We start from the raw sequence: 8,609 nt of genomic DNA, 5'->3' as shown, positions 1-8,609 counted from the left end.
GACCTGCAGATTTACACCAGGCAAGAACTGCAAATTATGCACTGGATAACACATAACTGACTGCTCTTTGTAAAGACATTCTGAACAGTATATGAGCAATGGGTGGTCAGGGTTAACATGCCTTAGAGATATCATGTGGCTACTAAATGCCACAAACACAGGCACATAGTGCAAAATTTTGCCAGTAGAGTCTCTGAGTTTCTGACTTCTAATCATGCATGCATGCCTGCTCCATTCATGCACATGATGCAAAGTATTGCGCAATGTATATTGGCCTGATGTGCCAAGCCTTTGTTCTCATGCCAAGCCTTTGTTTGATTACTGGTTCATGATCTTGTTCACTGTCTCCTGGTTTACTAATTCTACAGGGTGTCCCAAAAGTCTCCATACACAGGGAACTATCTATGCCAGCAACACACCACTTTGCCTTCATAGTTGATGTTTGTGGACATCCATTTCTCAGTTGGTCCGCAACACTTCCATAATTTTTTTATTTGTTAATAAATCTTGCAATCTTGCAAGGTTTCCTGTTAAAATCCAACACAACCTTGGGATGGCTGCCTGATCCAGCCATGATTGATTGAGAATGATTTCACTACGTTTTTCTTTTGTCTTAAAGGCTATCTGAAATATGTGTGTGTGTGTGTGTGTGTGTGTGTATGTGTGTGTGTGTGTGTGTGTGTGTATGTGTATATTATATATATATATATATATATATATATATATATATATATATATATATATATATATATATATATATATATATATATATTTGTAAATATTTGATTATATCTTTTTGTGTGACAACACTGAAGAAATGACACTTTGCTACAATGTAAAGTAGTGAGTGTACAGCTTGTGTAACAGTGTAAATTTGCTGTCCCCTCAAAATATCTCAACACACAGCCATTAATGTCTAAACCGCTGGCAACAAAAGTGAGTACACCCCTAAGTGAAAATGTCCAAATTGGGCCCAATTAGCCATTTTACCTCCCCGGTGTCAAGTGACTTGTTAGTGTTACAAGGTCTCAGGTGTGAATGGGGAGCAGGTGTGTTAAATTTGGTGTCATCGCTCTCACACTCCCTCATACTGGTCACTGGAAGTTCAACATGGCACCTCATGGCAAAGAATTCTCTGAAGATCTGAAAAAAAAGAATTGTTGCTCTACATAAAGATGGCCTAGGCTATAAGAAGATTGCCAAGACCCTGACACTGAGCTGCAGCACGGTGGCCAAGACCATACAGCGGTTTAACAGGACAGGTTCTACTAAGAACAGGCCTCGCCATGATCGACCAAAGAATTTGAGTGCACGTGCTCAGCGCCTTATCCAGAGGTAGTCTTTGGGAAATAGATATATGAGTGCTGCCAGCATTACTGCAGAGGTTGAAATGGTGGGGGGTCAGCCTGTCAGTGCCCAGACCATACGCCGCACACTGCATCAAATTGGTCTGCATGACTGTCGTCCCAGCAGGAAGCCTCTTCTAAAGATGATGCACAAGAAAGTCCGCAAACAGTTTGCTGAAGACAAGCAGACTAAGGACATGGATTACTGGATACTGGAACCATGTCCTGTTGTCTGATGAGACCAAGATAAACTTATTTGGTTCAGATGTGTGGCGGCAACCAGGTGAGGAGTACAAAATCAAGTGTGTCTTGCCTACAGTCAAGCATGGTGATGGGAGTATCATGGTCTGGGGCTGCATGAGTGCTGCTGGCACTGGGGAGCTACAGTTTATTGAGGAAACCATGAATGCCAACATGTACTGTGACATACTGAAGCAGAGCATGATCATTATGCAGTATTCCAGCATGATAACGACCCCAAACACACCTCCAAGATGACCACTGCCTTGCTAAAGAAGCTGAAGGTGAAGGTGATGGACTGGCCAAGCATGTCTCCAGACCTAAACCCTATTGAGCATCTGTGGGGCATCCTCAAACAGAAGGTGGAGGAGCACAAGGTCTCTAACATCCACCAGCTCCATGATGTCGTCATGGAGGAGTGGAAGAGGACTCCAGTGGCAACCTGAAAGCTCTGATGAGCTCCATGCCCAAGAGGGTTAAGGCAGTGCTGGAAAATAATGGTGGCCACACAAAATATTGACACTTTGGGCCCAATATGGACATTTTCACTTAGGGGTGTACTCACTTTTGTTGCCAGCGGTTTAGATATTAATGACTGTGTGTTGAGTTATTTTGAGGGGACAGCAAATTTACACTGTTATACAAGCTGTACACTCACTACTTTACATTTTAGTAAAGTGTCATTTCTTCAGTGTTGTCACATGAAAAGATATAATCAAATATTTACAAAAATGTGAGGGGTGTACTCACTTTTGTGAGATACTGTATATATGATGTACATATGAAAAGTTTTGGAAGACATTTAGCTAAAACATGTTAATTTCCCCTTTGTATGGAGACCTGTGGTACCTTGTTTTGCCTCTTATATTCTGTTTGCTGATCATCTGACCCTGTGTCTGTTTTTTGACTCTGCCTCTGCTTCATACTTTGGTTTTGTTCAAGTTGCAACTACATCTGCCTCTGCCAACGGACAGAGGAATTGTAGACAAAAAGAAGAGTCCTACTGCGTTGCTGCTATGGTCCTATTCATTTATGATATTATGAAAAGGTGTCATTTCTATTTACCGTGCCTGCTATAGTTATAATGTTTAGGAAATACTAAACTGAGACCATATTTGATCTAAAACCATGTCTTTCTTTCTTTTTTTTCAGAGAGTATATGAAAATAACAACAAAGAGCAGATGTCAGATGTAAGACCAGATGTTTAGAAACATTTTAACAAGTGGTTCATAAATATATAAATTTTTCATTGATTTACTAATTTATCTTCAGTAACCACTTTATCCTGGTAAGAGTTCTCAGTAAAGCCAGAGCTCATTCCAGGAATACTGGGTGAGAAACCAGAATATACCCTGTATTGGCTGCCAGTCCATATCAGGGTACCATGCATACACACACACACACACACTTGCACACTTATTCACAAATAAATAGAATGCAGAGACTTTAATCCACTTACCAGAATGTTGGGGCTAGGGGAGGAAACCAGAGAACACAGAGGATATGGAGAGAACATGCGAAACTAACCGTAACCGTGATGTAGAGTAATAGAGAAATAAATAGAGATGAGAAAGCCTGAAATTGATATAACCAAAATTTTAATTTCAGGGTGACAGAATGAGAAAATGGGTAGAGTTGATACCTCACATCTGGAATTTTGGTTATATTAATTTCAGACTTTGTCACCTCTGTTTTTTTACTAATAATAATTAATGGTGCTGATGTGTACTTTTTTTAAAGGTCATTTCCAAACATAAACCTCTTTTAAGAATATCTAACATCAGCAAAAACCTACTTATATAACCATGCACATCACATCAACACAGGAATTGGTGTTACACTACATCTCCCAGAACACAATGTGACCTACAAACATTGCTGCTGCAAATTACATTATCCAACACCCATGAATTTTGTCAAGTTCACAGTCACCATCATACTGATCACCAGAGTTGGGTATAATGCATACAAAGTAACGCCAGGGGTGTAACCTGGCCTAGGAATTCGGGGCTGTAGCCCCAAAGATTTTTTCTTTAGCCCCGAATAATTATCCACTTGGAGCAGTTTGTCACTACTTAACTCAGTAAAAGAAGACGGTGGTGTTGTAGTTTTATGTGTTCAGTGAACAGAGGCAAGACCAATCAGACAAGGTTTACAGGAAAATACGTGGAAACGCTTGTCTTATTGGCTGACAGCTCTCAATTCTACCAAATGCTAGCTCACACAGTCAGTGTGAGGAAAAATCTATATATGGCAATTTGCCAAGCATTTGTATTTTGTTACTCTGACATTCTAGTTTTGATCTTGTTTCTGGTATTTGACTCCTGCCAATTGCCTGACCATTGACTGTTTCCTGTTTTTTTATTCTATGTACCGTATTTGTTGCAAGCTTTTCTAATAAAACTTTTGTGTGCCTATACTTGCGTTCCCCCCTGCTGTCTGACAACTCACTGATACACATCTGAATTTGATATGAATTGGATTAAGAAAGGCTAGCATGGCTCCTCTCACAAATTTCATTGATGTTACCCAGTATATAACCTGTCATTTTGAATATTAACCATCGTGATATTTCTTGCTTTTGGAACCTGTCTGAAGCCCTTTCAATTGTCTGGCTTCATGCTGGTGTATTATTAGTCATTCTTAGACTTTTAATAGTTTCTAGATGAAAGCTGTAAATGACTGGTGATCCACACAATGTAAAGCTTCAGTGCTCACAGTAACAATAATTTTCAAAGATATTTGAATAGGAGATATTCAGAAGTGATATGTATTAAAAGCATCAATAGAGAACACCCCTTAATGTTCTCCTGCATTCATTTCCAAAAATCCACTTTACTTAACAAATTCCCTTTATCTCTGTATGAAACTGGCAAACAGTGTTTTTGTAACAGTAAATAAAAAGTAAAAAAACACATATTTCATTACAAAATTTAAATCATGAGTAGAGGAGTTATGGATTTGGTATTTACTTTTTTCTCCATGTAGAAATAAATACATATTACACATGGATATAACTGCATGCGACATTGAAGTATAATGAGACACTGCAATACAGAAGGATTCTGACTGATCATATTTATGCTGTGCTGAAACATTTCTATCCTGATGGGAGTGATCTCTTCCAGGATGACCCTGCTCCTTATCACAGGGCGTGAGGGATCATTGATGGTTTGAGGAATGTGAAAATTATGTTAATTATATGCTATGGCCTTCACACTCACCAAATCTCAACCCAGTGAAATACCTAAGGGAGATTTTGGACAGACGTGTTAGACAGCACACTCATCCACCATCATCAAAACACAGAATGAGGAAACATCTTTTGAAAAGAATTGTATACAACCTACCAGTACAGTGAAGTTGTTCAGCAGGCACACTGAAGTTGTCCATTCAGCTGGGAGATGGCCAGCTCCTTACTAAAACAATTTATGATGTTTTTTAACTTAATATATTACCTTTGGTGTCTAATTTCTGCAGCTAAATATGACTAACACACACACATACACTCAGAAATATCCATAGATTTCAACAGTATTTTGTTCTGTGCTCTTGCGATTAAGAAAACCCATTTAACATTAGAAAGAGGGCTCATCACCTGTATCATTCCACTCAATAATAATTCTTTCATGGCCCGAAATATGAAATGCTAAGTTTAAAGCTCACCATCAGTTACATGTCATGGTCTAAATCATGATGTTTTCATGGTTAGCACACTGTTGCTACTTTGAAGACATTCAGTGGAACATTACTTTGGCCTTGAGATAAGCTGCATGCACATGTCCTTTTTTGCCATGCCACTCATATAGTATTTGCAGAGCCATGAGACCTGAAAGGCACTCTGAGTGAGACAGAAAAAAGGAGGAAAGTGAAATTCCTCCAAATAGATTTGCTGAAATAGGTCAGCCTGCAGATATTCCTGTAATGAGAGCAGTTGGACCCAGCACAGATTAGTTCTCAAGTTGGTCTCATGCTGAGACAGTCAGCAAGATGGCTGAACTGCTGGGATGAGGCTGGTGGATGTCTGCCACAATGGTCTTCCTCCATCCCACTGGCACTGACTCACCAAAGTCATGGCCAATGCCTTTAGATTCCATTTCAGCCATCTAATGATGTTATTCCTCATTGTACAAGTGAACAGTCAGTTCCCGAAGTTTATATGTTGGAAGCAGGAAAAGTGGGCAGGTGTAAGGATCCGAGTGACTTTGACAAGAGCCAAATTGTGATGGGTAGATGACTGGGTCAGGGCATCTTCAAAAATGGCAAGTGCTGTTTTCACAGTATAGGGTCCATGTCACTGGGGATTAAGCCAACCACAGACCACAGGGTGAACACCCCTGCTGGCCTCACTAATATCACTTCCAGCAGCAACATTAGTTTTCCCCAGGAAGTCTCCCATCCAGGTACTTGCCAGACTCAACAGTATTTAGCTTCAGAGGCACACCAGGCAAGAACTGCAGGTTGATGTGGCTGGCTGCTACTAAGGTCTTAGTGCCAGATACTACAACATACCTTCAGAGGCCATGTCTTAACAGATCAGAGGTGTTTTGGTGGCACAAGGAGACCTACACAATATTAGGCTAGTAGTCTTAATGTAATGGCTGATTGGCGTATATAAGAAATAAATCACAACAGGTGTGTGGTTATAGGAAAGGTTACCGCCCTAAACTTATTATTTTCTAATAACAGCATACTGGTGACTTATTCCTTGTATACCACAGTAACCAGTAATTTGTAAACAATCAGATTTATGTTGTGTGTGTGTGTGTGTGTGTGTGTGTGTGTGTGTGTATATATATATATAAATATTATATATGTATTTATATATTTTTTTTTTATTTAATGTTCTAGAACATCTGTGAAGCAAGTTAGTTCCCATTGTCGCTTATGTTATAGCATAACAGTCACTCCCTCAGTAGCCTCTTTGTTTTAGTTTCCCCTGAAGTTAATAAACAAAACTCAGCTTGTCATGTTACTGATAAACCACAAAGCACAAGGTCATCTGTCCTGAAGATTTTCCTGTGGTGGAAAATGTAAAGTTACAGCTTCTACGGACTCCTTCCATAAATTTGAATCATCTCCATGCAAAAAGCTTCAACATCAATGATTTCCTTTGAGTTCTTCAGTATGTTTTTCTTTGTTAAATGTTTTTTTTTTTTTTATTATTGTTAGACCTAAATTATGTGGAATATCTGCCATACAAGTCCTTGAATGAGAATAAAGAATGAGTTACTATAGAAAAACAATGATATTAAAACACAAATTAAAATAAATCTTCAATAGCCTTACAGCTGGAACTACTGTCAGAGTCATGATGTTATAGAACATTAATCAACATCTCTGACCAATCAGAACCTAAATGCACTTATAACCTAAAGCACTTACATAGTGCTTTTATCCAAAGCGCTTTACACTGTGTCTCATTCACACACCCATGGTAGAAGAGCGACCATGCAAGGCACTAACTTGCAACTTGGACCTTAGGGTCTTGCCCAAGGACACTTCGGCATGTGGAGTCATGTGGGCCGGGAATCAAACCGCCAGCCCTAAGTTTAGTGGACAACCCGCTCTACTACCTGAGCCACAGCCACCCCTTGTTGAACCTAGAATTCAAACAGCACTGTGGTATAAAAAACTTAATGAGAGAGAATGGTGTAGAAAGAGGTCTTGTGAAGCCAGGTTCTCTGGATTAGACTTGAGATTTCTCATTACAAAATGTATAAATTATAAAATTCATGTAGTCTTTGTGTAGCCTGAATGAAAGTGCACTTTATTTACAAATCCTATTTTCTTCTTACAGGATGAGTCTTATGGATTTAACCCCACAGTGCTTTTTCCCTGGTGACCCTAACCCCTGCAAAAAGTAACAGGCTCTGCCAGTGACATTTCTATGTCTGTTAAGCCTCAGTCTTTTCTCAATCTGATAAAGCCTTAACCAGACAGGGTTTTAAGTCTGTGTTATTTTTCGTCTTCTTTTTAATTCTCACACGTGGATCAGGGTTATCTTATGAGAATTAACCGGATTAGATCAGTGTGTTTTATACAGGTCAATAAAGACAAACATTATAGAGAAATGAAATTTTATCCTATGTATGCACTATGTGTGGTGAGTCTTGAAGTATGAACAAAATTAGTCCTGGCTTAATCCTAAATCAAATAATTAGCAAGACAACACATTTTCATTATGCAACATGAACAATCATTTGCAGTTACTTAAAAGATCAACCACTGTATCACTGTACAGTGAAGCTAAATTATATACCATTTTGTCAATCATGAGGGTGAATCTATTACCTGCCATCTGGATTTTCCTGAAGCACAGATTCTGGTAATGCTGAAATACATCCAACTTTTGACTTCATCCTGTGTAAAAGTTTTGTAATGTCCTTGTTGAATATCCCTATGACACTGTTGACATCATTGAAGCCCCACCCACTGTTCACAGCTGTAGCTTATGACTCCAATTAGTGGCCTTGGAGAAGGGCTGGTTTAGTAGAGCAGTTCACTCTCTGTTCTTGGTTTGCTGCTTAAGAATTTTCATATGTTGTGGTTGTGTACAAATAAAGCAGTCTGACGCACCTCTGGAATGATTATGTACTGGTATTGGTGAAATAAAACTATAAAATGGATGTTGCCTCAAGGTGTTTTAACTGATGCCCCATTGTGATGCTCCCCCTGTGAAGCAGCACTATCTTAAGAATCTTTTACAGTCCTTCTGCATCAAAGTTTGTAGTTTGGTATATCTGATGAAGCTGTCCTAATAATTTAAGGGTACTTTATTATCAGTTTGTTTATAACTACAGTTTTGTTCTCTTCTGTCTTCTGTAAAGTACAGTGCTGTGAAAAAGTATTTACCACCATCCTGATTTATTGTGTTTCTTTTGTGTATACCTCATAGTAAATAGTTTTAGATCTTCAAACAAAATACAAAGGCAACCTGAGTAAACACACAGTGCAGTTTATTTGTTTCTTTTTTTTATTGCAGCAAAAAATAAGTTATCCAATACGCATCACCTATGTGA

At 38.8% G+C, this 8,609-nt stretch overlaps 1 long non-coding RNA gene across 1 annotated transcript; it reads right to left on the bottom strand.

The window, feature by feature from the left end:
* Positions 1-4,548: 4,548 nt before the first annotated feature.
* On the bottom strand, positions 4,549-8,004 carry LOC108255152 (uncharacterized). The gene is made up of 3 exons (XR_001810033.3): positions 7,882-8,004; positions 4,938-5,006; positions 4,549-4,834 (listed from the first exon to the last, which is right to left on the bottom strand). It is a non-coding gene; the product is annotated as an uncharacterized LOC108255152 (long non-coding RNA).
* Between the last annotated feature and the right edge of the window lie 605 nt (positions 8,005-8,609).

The sequence above is a fragment of the Ictalurus punctatus genome, chromosome 21 (assembly GCF_001660625.3).
Source record: "Ictalurus punctatus breed USDA103 chromosome 21, Coco_2.0, whole genome shotgun sequence".
NCBI classification, from domain to species: Eukaryota; Metazoa; Chordata; class Actinopteri; order Siluriformes; family Ictaluridae; genus Ictalurus; species Ictalurus punctatus.
This window is presented reverse-complemented; position numbering and strand designations above follow the sequence as displayed.